This window comes from Pogona vitticeps, chromosome 6 (genome assembly GCF_051106095.1).
Source record: "Pogona vitticeps strain Pit_001003342236 chromosome 6, PviZW2.1, whole genome shotgun sequence".
In the NCBI taxonomy this organism is placed as follows: domain Eukaryota; kingdom Metazoa; phylum Chordata; class Lepidosauria; order Squamata; family Agamidae; genus Pogona; species Pogona vitticeps.
Genome location: NC_135788.1, coordinates 117,244,876 through 117,261,959, shown reverse-complemented (window position 1 = coordinate 117,261,959; position 17,084 = coordinate 117,244,876). Strand labels below are relative to the sequence as shown.

The 17,084-nt window shown below is 42.1% G+C and overlaps 1 long non-coding RNA gene across 1 annotated transcript in view; it reads left to right on the top strand.

Moving 5' to 3' along the window:
• Positions 1–14,342, top strand: part of LOC144583746 (uncharacterized) — a 35,660-nt gene extending 21,318 nt beyond the window's left edge. The window contains exon 2 of the long non-coding RNA XR_013537663.1: positions 11,065–14,342. This is a non-coding gene — a long non-coding RNA (uncharacterized LOC144583746). The remainder of the gene's footprint in view (positions 1–11,064) is intronic.
• Positions 14,343–17,084: the final 2,742 nt, after the last annotated feature.

Sequence of the window (17,084 nt, the reverse complement as noted above, 5' to 3'; positions counted from 1 at the left end):
ATGTTGAGCGCCTCTCTCTAGCTGCATCTAGAGTACGCCCAGTAGATTCAATAGAACAGATGGAGTGAACTCGAATCACAAATCCTCAATGCTCCAACAGACATGTTCTGGGGCAATTCAGTAAACCAAACAACAGGATTTTAGCCAGCATTATGTGATGGAAGGAGTCAGGAAGCAGGATGTGAAGTCCGCCAGAAAACGTTGGATTAAGTGAAGCAGAGAAACATCAGAGAGAAGGGAGTGGATTTAACTCAACTGCTACTTCCCCGTGGAAGAACATAGTCCTTTGTCAAGCACCCTGCAGCTTCTAGCTATGGAAACATTTCTTTAAGATTGTGCAGGTTATCACCATCCTCATCATCTTGGACCTGCAGAGCTAGAAGGGACCCTATAGATCTTGGAGTCCTGCCCCTGTCAAGGAAGAGGGTGGAACTGAACTCCCAACCTCTGGTTCCACAGCCAGATGACTTAGCCCAATGCCCATGGGTGGTGGAGGTGTCAAATATTATGTCTTCATGAAACCGTTTTACAAAACTGTCCAACATTGAAAACCACAATCCACTAAAGCCTACTGAGGGTGAACAGATAGTTGTGTTTTTAAGCCATTGCTGCCCCCTTGTGTCGGGAGACACAAGACTCCGTCGGCACAGGGCAGAGCTGCTGGGGTGGGACTTCTTTGCCTGCCCATCTGGTAGAAATGTCAGCAGGGAAAGTCAGAGGATGTCAGTCAGGCAGGGCTAAAGGCAACCCTTTAAGTCTGCCTGGCCGTGCCTGCTCTATTCTCTTTTCTACTTGCAAAGTGAAGAGGAGGACAGTGGGGTCTCGACTTACGAACGGCTCGACATACGAACGTTTCGACTTACGAACCACTCTCATAGGAATATATGGACTCGACTTACGAACTTAGATTCGAGTTACGAACTCTTTTTTTCCTTTTTTTAAAAGCTAAGTCATTTTAGGTTAAAAGAAAAAAAGAAAAAATATCCCCCTCTAGTGGCAGAAGGCGGAATAGCAGCTTCCCATTAATTTCTATGGACGAAAAGAGCAGATACGGATTAAATGGTTTTCAATGCATTCCTATGGGAAATGCAGATTTGACTTAAGAACTTTTCGACCTGAGAACTGCCTTCCAATACGGATTAAGTTCGTAATTCGAGACCCCACTGTACTGCTTCCTTGGAGCCAACCACTTTCACTTTCACCCTTCGTGGCTGGAGCAGCTCTGGAGGATCCCTGCTGGGATTTGAGCCGTGCCCCAAGGTATTGGGGGATCTTAGTTTTAGCTGTGCCTTGGCAGCATTGCCAGAGCTCTTTAAAATAAATAAAATAAAAGTAATATTAAAATAATAATTTGCCTTCAAGGCCCTAGGGCAGGCTTGTCCAACCTTGGCCCTCCAGATGTTCTTGGCCTTCAACTCCCAGAAATCCTGGCCAGCAGAGGTGGTGCTGAAGGCTTCTGGGAGTTGAAGTCCAAGAACATCTGGAGGGCCAAGGTTGCACAAGCGTGCCCTAGGGCATTGGTACAGAGAGTTGCAGGGGATGATGAGCTGGGAGGTGAGGAGTAATAAGGGGGTACAGTTGCTGTAAGGGAGTCTCTGAGCTCTCCCCCCTACTCCTCCACCCCCTCCACCCTTTCCTTAAAATAATTTTAAAAAATAATTAAATTAAAATTAAAGCAGGAAGTGTGGGAAATTGAAGGGGTGGGAAATTGAAGGGAGTAAGAGTGAGGAGGCAGATCATTGGCCAGGAACTGTGTTTCTCAGAAAATAAGACAGGGTCCTATATTAATTTTGCTCCAAAAACACATTAGGGATTATTTTCAGGGGATATTTTTTTAATGTACAACAAACTACATTGATTCAAATACAGCCATGGTCGATGGTGTCGAAAGCTGCTGAGAGGTCCAGCTGCTGGCTATGATCAAAAGAGGGTTTTTGATTGACTCCTGATTCACTTCCTTTCACTGTGTCTCTTGCACAGTAATACACTCCGGTGTCCTCAGACTTCAGGCTGTTCATTTGCAAATGCAGCTGGCTGTTTGAATCATCTCTAGAAATGGTGAATCTCCCTTTTACAGCATCTGAGTAGTAAATGGGACTAGAGCTTGTGCTAATGTACGCCGCCCATTCTAAGCCTTTTCCGGGAGCTTGACGAATCCAGTGCATGCCGTAGCTGCTGAAGGTGAATCCGGAGGCTTGACAGGAGAGACGGAGGGAATCTCCAGGCCTTTTTACATCTCCTCCAGACTCCACCAGCACAACCTTCGACTGGGCACCTAGAAGAAGAGGCATTGTAAGCACATTGGATGCACACAAAGACTGTACTGGGAAACCTTTGAATTCGAAAGGAGATATTTACCTCTGAAAACAGCAGAACAGAAAAGTAAATGAAGCAAGACAATCATTTCTGCTTCCTCAGGCCCTTTCAGTTAGTTGGGGAAAAAGTGGTTCCAATTCTAAGGGCTACTGTACCTGGGAGAGGGTGTTCATCGGACTGACTTAAAGAGGAAGCTGGGGTGGGACATTTGCATACAGGTCAAGATAAAAGCACTGGCTGAGTTTTGAGCTTTCTGTGGCTGAAAGCAAACATGATCTTCCAAAGTCTCCTCGTTAATTAATATACACCTGAATCCATTCTTCTTGTATAACGATGAACTTGATAGCCGAAAGGAATTGACTTTGATCATACATTCATGTATTTCTGGTGCTACTATGAGGGTTCATGCACAGAGAGAATCTATGTTTGTCTTCTGCTCTGTAGGCAATTTATGTAGGATTCATATGCAAAATGAAAAGTGTAACACGATCATACGGCAGCCTGCCTTTCTTTTATTATACAAATGGAAAGTAATCCAGCAGAAATCGAGAACTCAGTGGCTAGAATAGGTCCACTACAATCAACGACACGTACGGAGGAAACCAACACCTCTAATTGTCACTGATCCAATGGATATGCTCTGGTGTACCCAGTATGCTAAGCAACAGGATATGAGTTTAAGCTAAGAGGAGAGACATTGGAGAGAGGGAAGGAGTTTTAACTCCACCACTGTTTCCCAATGGAAGAACATTTTCCTCATCAAGCACTTCTTCACTTCCAGCTATAGAAACATTTCTTGCAGACTGTGCTAGTTATCACCTCCAGCATCATCTTTGATCTACAGATATGAAAAGGATCCCATAGTTTATCAAGTCCTGCCGCCGTGATGTTGACACAGCGGGGAATTGATCTCTCAAACGCTGTCTCCAAAGCCAGATTTCTAAGCCACTGAGCAATCCAGCAGTTGTTTCTTTTGTTGCCTTGATTTCTGTATGTGCACCAGAAGTAGTACCTTCCACTCTCAGCGAAGCCCTTGCAAAAAATTTGTGAGTTGCTGGAAGTTCAGAGATCTACAAAGGCTTATTCAGTCTGGCTTGTATGAAACCTGCTGATGTCTATGATCAAAACAGGGTTTCTGATCGACTCCTGATTCACTTCCTCTCACTGTGTATCCTGCACAGTAATACACCGCGGTGTCCTCAGATTTGATGCTGTTCATTTGCAAATACAGCTGGCTGTTGGAATTATCCCTGGAAATGGTGAACCTCCCTTTTACAGCATCTGAGTAGTAAATGGGAGTAGAGCTTCTGTCAATGTACGCCACCCATTCTAAGCCTTTTCCAGGAGCTTGACGAATCCAGCCCATTGCATAGCTGCTGAAGGTGAATCCTGAGGCTCGACAGGAGAGGCGGAGGGAATCTCCAGGCCTTTTTACATCTCCTCCAGACTCAACCAGCAGAACCTCCGACCGGGCACCTGGAAGAAGAGGCATTGTAAGCACATTGGATGCACACAAACGTATAGACTTTAGCGGGAAAACTTTGAATTCGAAAGGAGCTGTATTTACCCCTGAAAACAGCATAATAGAAAAGTAAATGAAGCAACACAATCATTTCTGCTTCCTCAGAATTCTCTATGCTACAGTGTTTTCTTGGCGAGGGTGTTCATCTGAGTGATTTAAAGAGGATGCTGTGGTGGGAAATTTACATACACGTCATAATAAAAGCACTGACTAAGTTTTGAACTTTCTGTGGCTGAAAGCAAACATGGCCTTCAGAATACAAATCTCCTCGTTAATTAATACACAGCTGAATCCATTCTTCTTGTATAACGACAAACTTGATAGCCAAAAGGAATTGGCTCTGATCATACCTTCATGTATTTCTGGTGCTCCTATGAGGGAAAATGCACAGAGAGAATCTATGTTTGTGTTCTCCTCTATAGGCAATTTATGCAGGATTCATATGCAGAATGAAAAGTGTGACACGATCATACAGCATCTTGTCTTTCTTTTATCATACAAATGGAAAGTAATCCACCAGAAATTGAGAACTCAGTGGCTAGAGTAGGTCCATTACAATCAGTGAAATGTACGGAGGAAACCAACACCTCTAATTGTCACTGATCCAATGGACATGCTCTGGTGTAACCCAGTATGCCAAACAAGAGGATGTTAGTCTAAGTGAAGAGGAGAAACATCACAGAAAGGGGAATAGATGTAACTCCACCACTGTTTTTCCAATGGAAGCACATTGTCCCCATCAAGCACCTCTCCACTTCCCCCTATAGAAACGTTTCTCAGGCAGATGCCTGAGCCACTGAAAAATCTAGCAGTTGTTTCTTTTGTTGCCTTGATTTCTGTATGTATCCAAAAAGCAGAATCTTCCACTCTCAGCAAAATCCTTGTAGAAAACTTTGGGGTGAGTCTCAATCCCCATGGATTGTAGAAGTGACAAATATATTGTGAGTTTATTCATGAAGGCTTTCATGGCTGGGATCTAATGGTTGGGAGTGCACTCCCAAAGCCAACTACACCAGAGCACAGAGTGATGTCCTCTGAAGATGCCGGCCACAGAGACCGGCGAAACGTTAGGAAGAACAACCTTCAGAACACGGCCAAAGAGCCCGAAAAACCCACAACAACCATATTGTGAGTTTGTATGAAATCATTTCTGAAAACTGTCAGAGTAGCATCTGAAACCACAAACCATCACCCTGAATCCTTCTGAGGGTCAGGATATTGTTGTGTTCTTAAGGCACTGCTGCCCCCTCCTGCCAGGAGATACAAAGATTGCAAATGTATGAAGGATCTCCAGCATGTTCTGAACACCATGCTTAAAGCATAAAGGTCTCCAGCAGGGTGAAGATCTTGGAAACTGGATGTCTCAAAGCAAATCCCAATGGCTTTGAACCCTAAATACTCCACTCCCAAGCAAACTACACCAGAGCACAGAGTGCTGTACTCTGAGGATGACAGTCACAGAGACCGGCGAAATGTTAGGAAGAACAATCTTCAGAACACGGCCAAAGAGCCCGAAGAACCCACAACAACCATGAGATCCCAACCATGAAAGCCTTCACAAATACATCTTAAGTAGATTAGTTTAAGAGGAGAAACATTCGCTTAAGGGAAACTGTTCTAACTCCACCTCTGTTTTCCAGAGGGAGAACATTGTCCTTCATCAAACACTACTCCAGTTCCAGTTGCAGAAACATTTCTTACAGATTGTGCAAGTTATCATCGTCATGGAACTGCAGAGCTAGAAGAGACCCTATGAACCATTGATTCCCACCTCTGTCAAGGAAACAAAGTGGGGAATTGAACTCCCAACATCTGGTTCCACAGCCAGATGTCTAAGCCATTGAGCTAACCAGCAGATCTTCTTTCAGTTATTTGTATTATCTGTTTGTAATGTGATGGATTGTCTAAAATGATGTTTTGTTAACATTTTTTAAAACAAGAAAGTGTCTTCCTCTCAGCAAACCCCGTGTAGGTTTTGTTTTTTGTTTTTTGGTAAGTTTCAATCCCAAAATTGTGGAAATACTAGATATATTACCAGCTTGCATGTAACGGTTTGTGAAAACAGTTTGTGTCCCAGCTGAAACCACAGACTCTCATGCTGATTCATGCTGGGGGTCAACGGAATGTTGTGTTTTTAAACCATTGCTGCCCTCTTGTGTCAGAAGACATGGAGTTCCCAAATGCATGTAGGATCTCAATAATTTGTGCCAAAAAAATTATGCTACATGCATCAAGGTCTCCAGCAGAGTGAAGATAGCAGAAATTGGATTTCTGCATGCAGACTGTAGTGGGTCTATTCAAGAATTCACAACAAATACTGGAATAAGGCCATATCTATTTTATTTCAAGTGGGTTTTTTTTAATAAACTTTCAGTTTGAAATGAAACATCGTAGTTGAAACTTCATTATACCCCTCGAGAAATTAATACAGCAGATCGACTCTGAATCTATTCCTCACTAAAAACTTCAGACATTGATGTACTCTTAGTTATGTAGTTAAAACAACAATAAACACCAGTCTACCATTTTTAAAAAAGTCATCTCCTTCAGGGATAAAATATGCTACCGTATTTTTCCTTGAAAGGGAAAAGGGGTAAAAATTAGGGGAGTGTTATACATGGGAGAGTCTTATAAATGGAAGAAATATGGTTTTTATTATGTGTTTTGATGTGCTGAATTCCAAAATGGCAATTAATAAAACTATTATAATCAGACTTTCAAATCACAAAAACTCTCCAAAAATCATTTTGGTGTTATTTCTTTAATGGTAATCACCATGGTCGTATCTTTGACACTTTCCCTCAATTTTAAAACTCTCCCTGTACCGATCTCAACTTAGAGTAGACCAACTGAAGCCATTGTTGGATGCTCAGTCAATGCTGAGTCAATGTTGGATGCTGAGTCAATGTCTAAGTCAATGTTTATTCAGGTGCCAGTAAGAGATAAAAGGCTGAATTGCTGAACTTGAAATTTGATTGGCATAGCTTGATTCAGACTTAATTTATTATGGAATGTTCATGATAGATTTTTCCATGGATGCAAACAAGAGCCAACGTAGGGTATTTATTGACACATGGTGGATTCCACAGGAGAGGAACAGATAACTGACTTGTATAATTATTGTTTCTTTTTTACAGACTTCATAAACCATTCCCTGTGTATGGCTTTGGACCTTTTTACTGAACTAAATACCCTCCCCCATATTTATTCCCATGTGTATTTTCTGTAAAACTAATGGGTTATGAAGGCACAGACAGATTTTACTTGGTATGCCTTTTCTGACATCATATGGAGACTCTTGCAGAGTGTGGGAGGCATACAAGTTGAATGAATGAATGAATGAATGAATGAATGAATGAATGAATGAATGAATGAATGAATGAATGAATGAATGAATGAATATGTCACAGAGAGAATGGATAATGAATTTAGATAAATGAATAGCTGAAACAGAGGTCGGAATCCAGCTGATAATCCTAGATTGCTACCTTAGACCCATCATAATGGCAAACCATCACTCATTCAAATCTTACTAATTCAAAGGATCTATTCTGATTAAAATTAACATTTCACCAAATAGGTCACAGGACTCACTGTCAAGCTGGACTTGAGTCGCATCAGTAACTGGAGTTCAGTTTCTGTTTTCTCCCCCCAATGATTTGGACTCAACTCACATCACTGATCTCACCCAGCCCTCTGGTTTTCCTGGGAGGGGGGGAAGGCTCAGATTTGTGACTCAAACCCAAAGACTTGACAACACATCTGGTCACAAGGTATCAACTTTTTAGAAAACAATTGTTGTTCTTGTTTAGTCATTAAGTCGTGTCCGACTCTTTGTGACCCCATGGACCAGAGCACGCCAGGCTCTCCTATCTTCCACTGCCTCCTGGAGTTGGGTCCAATTCATGTTGGTCGCTGTTACATACAGCACTGATGTTACCTGTCTGTCATGGGTTTGGAGGGAAAGTTCCATCCTATGGGGAGTGGAAGGCGGGACATCAGGAGGAGGGGCTGTACTGTATAAATATGTGATGCCTGTGTGGTGAAGACACACACACTGTAGGAGACACTGAGAGACACTGGGTTGTGACGAAGCAGCAGCTGGGAAGAAGAAGCTGTTGTGGGAGTCTGTGTGTCAGACAGGGTACTACTGTGTGTCAGAGTACCAACCTGATAGGTTCAGGTGTCTGTTGGTTAGCCAGAACTGATAGGTTCAGGGTCTGTGCTTTAAGTTAAGGTTCTGTGTGAACCAAACTGTATGTATGTATGAGTGAAACTAAGCCACGTTACTTTATCCTATTCACCTGATTGTTTTATTTACCCTGTGTGTATTTAAAATAAACCTTATTCTTTTTATTGTTTAAAAATCCATCCCTGGTCTGTGTGACTTCTTACAGGGAATGGTTGGTGGCAGCTTAGTGAACGTGTGACATATCCCAGTAGGTCTGGGTTTGTCACAGTCGCTTCGATGACACTGTCCAACCATCTCATCCTCTGTCATCCCCTTCTCCTCTTGCCCTCACACTTTCCCAATGTCAGAGTCTTTTCCAGGGAGTCTTCTCTTCTCATGAGATGGCCAAAGTACTGGAGCCTCAGCTTCAGGATCTGTCCTTCCAGTGAACACTCAGGGTTGATTTCCTTCAGAATGGATAGGTTTGATCTCCTTGCAGTCCAGGGCACTCTCAAGAATTTCCTCCAGCACCACAATTCAAAAGCATCAGTTCTTCGGTGGTCAGCTTTCTTTATGGTCCAGCTCTCACTTCCATACATCACTACTGGAAAAACCATAGCTTGGAGCATTCTCTGGCCACTGCTGAGTTTTCTAAACTTGCTGGCATATTGAGTGTAGCACCTTAACAGCATCCTCTTTTAAGATTTTAAATAGCTCCACTGGAATGCCATCACCTCCACTGGCCTTGTTGTTAGCCATGCTTTCTAGGGCCCACTTGACTTTGCTCTCCAGGATGTCTGGCTCAAGGTCAGCAACCATACTATCTGGGTTGTCCGGGACATCCAAATCTTTCTAATATAATTCCTCTATGTATTCTTGCCACCTTGATGTCTTCTGCTTCTGTGAGGTCCCTCCTATTTTTGTCCTTTATCATGTTCATCTTTGCACAAAAGTTTCCTTTGATGTCTCCAATTTTCTTGAACAGATCTCTGTTTTTTCCCTTTCTATTGTTTTCCTCTACTGTATTTCTTTGCACTCTTCATTTAAGAAGGCCCTCTTGTCTGTCCTTGCTATTAGTGGATGTCTATAGGAAAAATATATTAAAAATGCCCTCCAAGTTGTACTAACTGTATTTGGATTCATAACCATAAGACCTATGAGGAAGAAGATTCTCTACTCTCTTTTATCACGGCATAACAAACGCAGCACACAATGCTGCATCATTGATGTCTACAATGAGAAGGGCAAGAGGTTTAAGGAATATTGCCCATGTTGGAATCTAGTTCACTGACATGTCCTGTTTTGTCCTAGGATACAGTCTACAACAGGACACCAAGTATGACTTCAAGTTCTAGTTCAATGATGTTTTCCCGTACACTTGGCTATACCCAAAGGGACAAATGCTAGTCCTTGTATTTTTGAAGTCCGGTCACCTTGGAACAACAAGAGATTTGGTCCCATCTGTAACCACGGCTGCAACTCTGCAGAGACACTTCTCTCTCCCTATAATTATGGTATCACTGTGTAATTAGCTCAGTGGACGAAAGCTCCCACAACTTTGCAGAAGATCCTCCAGAAAACAATCAGCAGTGAAGTCAGAAAGCCATTATAAAATCCTTATCCTCTGCCCTTCAGAGGTGGGGAAGGAATGAAAGCCAGGCAGGGCTCTGTCCATTTGAATTTAACAGACCCCCCCACCTCACTCCACTTTTAGCCTGTGAAATAGGTTTTAAATCCATGTGCGCCTGTTATTCCTCAAAGCATGCTTTCTTAAGTTTGTTTGTGTTGTCTAGAGGTTGGGGCAGATAGACTGTCTTGTCAGTATTGTCACAGCAGGCTGTTACCCAAGATTGATTTCCACAATTTCATTGATGCCAGTCAGGTGTATGCTGGAGAAATTGCTCTGAAGAGCATTAAAGTGATGAGAATCATTTGGCTCCATGCTTTCTTTCTGGTGTTAACCCTCAAAAGAATTCACCTGAAGTGTCCTGCATATCCGTCTCTCCCCATTCCTGTCCCACATGAGTGGTATCAGCCAGGGTCTCTCCTCATCGGTGGGATTGTCTCTCATATTATTTGTATGTTTCATGAACCCTCCTTCAAAAACCAGCCTTCTGCTGAAGATTTGGGCCTTGATTTTGCAGTGTAAGGAACTCACCATTGCTTTTGTAGAGCGTTTGTATTTGGGAAAAAATCTAATAAACTACAGGGAATAGAACTTCCAAGCGGCAGAAATGTATCTGATGAGCTTGTGTCCATACACTTTTTAAAGAGCCTTTTAAAATGCTCTTTCTTTGCTTACAGTATAGTTGTTCATCCCTCTTCAAGAGTTTTCTTATGTTAGAAATTGTTGAGGTTTTTTCCCCCCATCTTGTTTATAGAAAAAAATTCTTGATGTGAACAGGAAGGAAGGAAGGAAGGAAGGAAGGAAGGAAGGAAGGAAGGAAGGAAGGAAGGAAGGAAGGAAGGAAGGAAAACCCACTAAGCTATCAGCACTAAACTCTTCCTTTTGCATGAATCCTTTTAGGTGAATTCTTTCTGAGTTTGATAAAATAAAACATTTAAATCTCATTTTCCTTCAGCCTCAGAAAAGAAATATATATCTATGCTGCAAAACAAATGTTTCGATTTAACAAAATTTTGGGTTTTGTTTTGTAGAACAGCATGATATTCAGACATCAAAGGTAATATGTGGGAGAACAAGTGTGTTGTACATAGCCATGGAGTGTTTAGATTGGGGGATATTTTATATTTTTATGGATTTTCTACGTATGTCTCTTCTCCTATTAACATGGCCCCTTTCTCTCCTTTGATTTACCGGTCCTCCTCTGGCTCTTACGACTTTTAAACCTCCTTCTTATTCTTCACATTCATAATATGTCTCCTTTTCCAGACATAAAAAAGAGGCTGATGGCAATGATGATTATAATGGTTGCATGTTTTGAAAAAGGGTAGAGGAGCCTATGTATAAATTTAGAGCTGACTGGGATCCTGAGAAAGCCAATATGTGCCTTGTGGTTTTCATCTGTGAAAGTTTATCTGATTCTGTTTGCAGCACAGTGACCAAGTTCTACCAGCACATCTTGACCCTGGCATACGCTGTGAAGAGTGTCAACGAAAATCCTGAGATCCTGCCCAATGTCACCCTTGGATTCCACATCTACGACACCTATTATTATGAGCTGATGGCCTATCGGACGGTCCTAGATTTGATTTTCAAATCACACCGATTCTTCCCCAACTACAAATGTGGGTCAGGAAAAAAACTGAAGGCCATTATCGGGGGACTGGGCTCTGATATCTCCTTCCACATTGCAGAACTTCTAGAATCCTATAAGATTCCACAGGTAAGAAATGAGCAGTGGGGGAAGATTTTTGTGCCATGGGGTCAAGCTTGATATTAGACTCAAGTGATTTCTTTCTCAGACAGTGGGTGGGTTGTCTGTTTTAAAGGAGGAAGAGATGTGATTGACTGAATCCTAAACTTTGTCTGATGTTTTCTGGAAATGATTTCTGGAAATTATGGAAGAAGAAATACAGGGCAAAAGAAGGGGTGATAAACAGCGGTTTCCCCCCCCATAAAATCATAGAATTGTTGTGTAGAAAGGGACTTCTATGGCCATCAAGTTCAACCCCCTGCTTAATTCAGGGATCCTAATCAAAGCAAATCTAACAGATGGTTGTCCAATTTTCTCTTGACTGCCTCCAGTGTTGGAGTGCTCACCACCTCCCGAGGTCATTGGTTCCATTGTCATACTGTTCTAATAGTTAAGAAGTTTTTCCTAATATTTAGCTGAAATCTGGCTTCCTGCATCTTGAGCCCATTTTTAAATCTCTGGATACTGCGGGATGATCAAGAACAGAACCTGCCCCTTCTCTGTATGATTGCCTTTCAAGGATTTGAAAAGTGCTATCCTATCTCTCCTTGGTCTTCTTTTCTCAAGGCTAAATATGTCCAGGACTTTCAGCCTTTCCTCATAGTGCTTGGTTTCCAGTCCCCTATCATTCTTGTTTCCAGTAAATGTTTTCCTTTCAAGCTTACAAACAAGTCTTTGAACTATGTTTAAAGAGCAGAAGGATTTTGTTATATAGTCATTGTACAAGAACATGCTTGTTTCGTTTAGTCGTTTAGTCCTGTCCGACTCTTCGTGACCCCATGGACCAGAGCACGCCAGGACCTCCTCTCTTCCACTGCCTCTCAGAGTTGTGTCAAATTCATTCTGGTAGCTTCGATGAACATGCTATTCTAATCTAAATTATCTGTGTTCTTCTAGCTTGCATATGGTTCGTTTTCATCGGAGAAGGATGGCAAAATACAGGTGCTTCCTTTCTACCACATGGTTCCCAATGAATCGCAACAGTATATGGGAATAATCCATTTGCTGAAGCACTTTGGATGGACCTGGGTGGGTCTTTTTGCTCCCGATGATGACAGCGGAGATAATTTCTTGAAGGCCCTGGAGCCAATGCTGTCTGAGAATGGACTGTGTTCATCCTTCACGCAAAGACTCCCTCGCCATGGCCGTCTCATTGATAGACAGAGTGATAAATTTAATCTTCCTGCCACAATGGATAAAACCAAAGTGTTCGTGATGTCTGGCGACGCTATGGCTGTCATGTGGATAATCACATTTCACAATTTAATGGTTCCTCAGGAGGAGGAAGCGGCTTATCTTGGAAAGCTGTGGGTGGTGACTGCCCAGTTTGACATAATAACTACAGGTGTTACAAGGAGGTTGAGTCATGAAATATTGAAAGATACCATAGTATTTGCAGTTCACTCACATGAACCTCCAGAGTTCCAGGAATACGTGGATAGTATAACACCTGACCCTATACAAAGGGGTGATTTCCTCAGAGGCTTCTGGGAGCAGGTCTTTGAGTGTTCCCTTCCGGATCTCCAGGATTTAATGGAGGCTGATGAACGATGCACTGGGAAGGAGAAGGTAGACAATCTCCCTGCAACTGTTTTTGAAAAGAGCATGAGTGGCCACAGCTATAGCATCTACAATGCTGTCTACACTGTGGCACACGCCCTGCACTTGTCTAGGGCTAAATGTAGGACAACGATGAATGTCAGAAGATATGGATGTCAGAACCCCCTACCTTGGCAGGTACCATTTGTAGACTGATATGATTTTATGTCCAGAATCCTGTCTGTATATTCAACACAAAGTCGGAGAGATTTAAGCTGGGTAAACCTTCAGAAAGACATGAATCTGTCTTGTAAGAAGCCATTCTTACAAGCTGGATAGCTCTGTGGTTTAGGTATCTGTAGGGCCAGAGGTTGGGAGTTCTATTCCCCACTGTGCCTCCTGCAGTTGTAAGATGATTCCTCTAATTGACCTAGTATGGTCCATGCTATTCAGTGCCTTAGAGAGGGTTGTTTCCTAACCTTGTTTGACAATTCTTCTTTTTGCCTGGTGGATTCCTTTCTGAGTTTTCCCCATGCCACACTGAACTTCACTTCCAAAACCAAACAAAAATTGGATTTTAGGGCTGTATGAGTGTTCAGGAGGTATAGGATATGATTATATTTGTGGCATGATATGGTTATATTCAAATGTTCCTATAAAACAATGGGACATGGGTGTTGAGAAACTGTGTAGTACTGGAAACAAAATTAACATTGAAATTAGTAGCATCATCAAGACTGTGTAATGTAGAAGGGAACAGAGTGGAAGTTTAAAGTATCATCACAGTCCTTTTATAGGCAAAACTGAAGATCTAATTTAGTCTTTCCTTCGAAGGAAGGCAATCTTATTTCAATAGGTTGCTTGCTTGAAGAATGTTTAACCATTGTCCTCCAATGCAGGTCTTCCATTCTACTAAAATTCATTAAATCATGTTTCACCCACCTGTGATAGGCATCTTAAACACCAGGAGCCTTTTCCAAAAGAAGTAGCAGCACTAATTCAGCTCATACATGGTGGGGCACACAGTGCTTCACAACTACAAGTGTTACGTGTAGAAGACTAACAAGCCCTCAGTAGATGAAACTGTCGGTTTCAGTTTCACCAGGTTTTCAGTTTGTTCAGTCTCATGTTTTAAAGACTTTCTCAGAATTGATCAACTGTGTATTTGATTTGGAGTGAACCTGAAGTGTATAAAATGTAGAGAGGCCAAAGCCAAGCTAGTGCATTTTTCCAACCCTACATTTTTCACACCAGCTGTAATGTTATGCCCATCTATCAAGTTCCCCAGTTGTCATTATTAAAAATTAAAAGCTCTTATTTTATTCAAAACATGGCATTTCTGCTCCCATACCACAATTCCTGAGCTACAAAAGGAAGCCCAAAATGTAGTCATAATATTGCCACAGAAGGCAAGAAAGCTAACCGGGAATTGAAGAAATGAAGGTAAATGCCATTCCTGTACAATAAAATGGCCGGTATCTTGTTATCTAAATGTGGGCTGGAAAAGTGATCATGCAACTGTAGTTCCACTATCAGAAGTCTGGTTGCAAAAAGTAATTCCATCCATCCATCCATCCATCCATCCATCCATCCATCCATCCATCCATCCATCCATCCATCCATCCATCCATCCATCCATCCATCCATCCATCCATCCATCCATCCATCCATCCATCTTATATACCATCTACTAGTGTGATTCAAATGCCCATCTTGTAAATGGCGTGTGAACAATTTGTGTTGGGAGCTTAAGAGAGTGGTATGGATGCTTATGAGGTTTCGTCTGTGTTCCATGTTTAAGTGACAGGATGGTCAATTGTCATTGTTTTCCATGTGTGACAATGTCTTGAAGACGCAGAAAGAAAATACTTAAAATATTCACAAATATTTCAGGTTAACTTTTGGTGGGTTGAAGTCCCCACTGACTTCATAGAGTGGTATGCTCCTGAAAGCTTTCACATCAAGACTTCAATCCAGATACGTTTTCCATTTTTATTCTCTTTTTCTTTTCTCACCCCCACTAGCTTCATCCCTTTCTTCGAGCCACTTCCTTTAACAATTCCGTGGGAGAAACAGTGTCTTTTGATAGCCATAGGGAATTGGTCGGCGGATTTGATATCGTGAACATGATGGTATTCCCAAACAATTCTATGAGTAAAATAAAATTTGGGAAGGTGGACCCCAATGCTGCTGATGGGGAAAAAGTGATCATTCAAGAGGATTTAATTCAATGGAGCGCAACCTTTAACCAGGTGTGAGTTTTTTGGTATTTGAGGAGGAAATGCCACTGCCAAGCTAGCTGATTCCGGGGCCAAACTTATTTTCTTGCAAGCAAGAAAGCAAGTGTTTTGATGGTTTCATATCACATGGCATCTGCTAGCTATTGTGTTCAAAATTAAAAGCAGGTGTTACATTGAGTGGATACCTTTGGTCATCACGGTGTCTGAATTAATTTGTTAATTCTGTCAAAATACAATGTGGCAAACAAGGACAAGGAAAAATTCGGATAAAGCCGCATGGTTGTGGAAATAATACAAATGCAGGAAATAGGTGATACCTTTAATCGGCCATTAAGAATATATAAGCAAACAAACAAAAGAAACAGTGAGCTTTTGATGAGAAATCATCTCATTCGAAGCTGTGCATCAGGTTCTTGTGGGCAATTCCAAACGTATGTGCTGTTTTTAGTGTCTCAAAGTCACATGGCGGATGGTGTAGAGCAGTGGTCCCCAACCTTGGGCCTCCACATGTTCTTGGACTTCAACTCCCAGAAATCCTGGCCAGCAGAGGTGGTGGTGAAGGCTTCTGGGAGTTGTAGTCCAAGAACATATGGAGGCCCAAGCTTGAGGACCACTGGTGTAGAGGCCAGGTAAGGCTCTTAGACCGAAGCAGCTGAAGCATGCAGGTTGGTTTCAAGCTCTTCTTGAACAAGGAGCAGGTTTTCTTCAGATAAAGATAACTGTGTGCCAGACAAAACTTCCTTACTGACACCCAACAGGACTTTCATTTCATCTGTTTGAGAAGAATTGTTATTTTATCACTCTCTGTTGCAGTTGTTTTATCACTTTCTGTTTGGTGATGAAGTGGATGTCATGAAAATGGATGTCAGAAGTACTTTCTGCTATATTTAGAAAGGTTCCAGCTCTAAGAGGGGGTGTTATGTTTTATGCATGCACCAGGATCAGTGCTTATCTATAAAGTGATTGCTGTTTCTTTATAGGTAGACAACACCGGAACAAAATAAAACTAGCAATCATTTCGATGGTTTGACCATGTTCGTACATCTTAATAATAATTTTTTTGGGTTTTGCTGCCAATGCTCATATAGACTAAGCTTTGTGTGTGTGTGTGTGTGTGTGTGTGTGTGTGTGTGTGTGTGTGTGTGTGTGTGTGTGTGTGTGTGTGTGTGTGTGTGTGTGTGTGTGTGTGTGTGTGTGTGTGTGTGTGTGTGCCCTATCCTGTCTCATCCAAAACTTTTCCGATTTTTTATGGACAGACGCGACCCATCTCTGCCTGCTGTGAGCACTGTGATCCTGGTTACCATAAAAGAAAGATAGAAGGGAAGAAGTTTTGCTGCTATACCTGTGAGCCATGCCCAGAAGGGAAGATCTCCAATGAAACAGGTATGTTAAGGGGCATCCAATCCCAAAGAAGGGCAGTGCCAAAGAATGCTCCTACTACCGTACAACTGCACTCATTTCACACGCTAGCAAGGTTATGCTCAAAATCCTCCAAGGTAGGCTTCAGCAGTATGTGGATCAAGAACTGCCAGAAGTACAAGCTGGATTTTGAAGGGGCAAAGGAGACAGAGACCAAATTGCTAACATGCACTGGATTATGGAGAAAGCCAGAGAGTTCCAGAAAAACATCTACTTCTGCTTCATTGACTATGCAAAAGCCTTTGACTGTGTTGACCACCTTGCCGACCAAGGTCCGCATAGTCAAAGCTATGATTAGATCTCATCTAGAGTACTCTGGTTTTTCCAGTAGCGATGTATGGAAGTGAGAGCTGGACCATAAAGAAGGCTGACCCCTGAAGAATGGATGCTTTTGAACTGTGGTGCTGGAGGACACTCTTGAGATTCCCCTGGACTTGAAGGAGAACAAACCTATGAATTCTAAAGGAAATCAACCCTGCTAACTGGAAGGACAGATCTTG